This window comes from Apaloderma vittatum, unplaced genomic scaffold (genome assembly GCF_000703405.1).
Source record: "Apaloderma vittatum isolate BGI_N311 unplaced genomic scaffold, ASM70340v1 scaffold17805, whole genome shotgun sequence".
Taxonomy (NCBI): domain Eukaryota; kingdom Metazoa; phylum Chordata; class Aves; order Trogoniformes; family Trogonidae; genus Apaloderma; species Apaloderma vittatum.
In genome coordinates, this window is record NW_009719150.1 from 11222 (window position 1) to 12148 (window position 927).

Genomic DNA, 927 nt, shown 5'->3' on the forward strand with positions numbered 1-927 from the left:
CCCCCCTCTCCAGCAATTTCATTTTACGAATTTCTTCCATTCTGCAAGGCCGGGAGGGGAAAAAAGGCACAAACAAATCTTGTGTTTGCCTTTGGCTTCTCCCCAGGCTGCTGCCCCTCTGCTCAAGCAGGATTTGTGGGGGCACTGGAGAGCCAGTGTCCCAGGTGCAGCAGTCAGCGCTGCCGAGAGCTGCCTTTCAGCGCCCCTCGTCTCCTCCGTTCTTCCGGCTCTTCCTTTGGCATCCCCTGTCCTCCCGGCCATCCCTGTTGTCCTCTTCGCATCTCCTTTCCTTCTGACCATCCATTTATCTTTCCAGCCATCCCTCCCATACCCTCTGCTGCTCCTGACTCAAGCACCCATCTGCTCTGACGGGGGTCATCCGTCCTGCACGTGAAGGTTCAGACCCCTTTACCCAGCTCTGGAGGTCCCATTCAGCATCCAGGATAAGCTCCTGACCTAGATGGTTGTTTCACGAGTGCAGAGACACAGGCAAGCCAGGACTGCTCCTGTCCTAACAGAGTTTGGATGAAGTCACTACCTCAAGGGTGTCCATTGGCTACCAAGGAGAGGCTTCAGCCCTACATGTAGGTGCCTAAAATTTTTGAGCCAAACTCTGTACTGGCTGGAGGCATCTGTCACTGTCACGATGCTCAGGTCCCACTTGTATCCTCCTCTCCATCTTTTACAGCGGATGCAGATGAGGCTCTCCAGTAGGATGTCTGACCCCAAGGTGGGTTCCCACACGTGCCCAGCACCATTGTACACACTGCACCGCTGACTTTTGGTGCAGAAATACCCGTGGTTGTAATCTAAGCTCCTTGAGAGCACAACAAAGACTGAAGGAAGACACTGAAGAAAAGAAGGCTCCGAGGAGACCTTATTGTGGCTTCCAGGATCTCAAGGGGGCTACAAGAAAGCTGGGGGAGG

At 54.0% G+C, this 927-nt stretch overlaps 1 protein-coding gene across 1 annotated transcript in view; it reads right to left on the reverse strand.

Annotated features, from left to right (window-relative positions):
* LOC104274797 (A disintegrin and metalloproteinase with thrombospondin motifs 10-like) overlaps positions 1–927 on the reverse strand; it is a gene marked incomplete at its 3' end in the record, with an annotated part of 25037 nt that overhangs the window by 8388 nt on the left and 15722 nt on the right. The gene's annotated exons all lie outside the window — the stretch shown is intronic.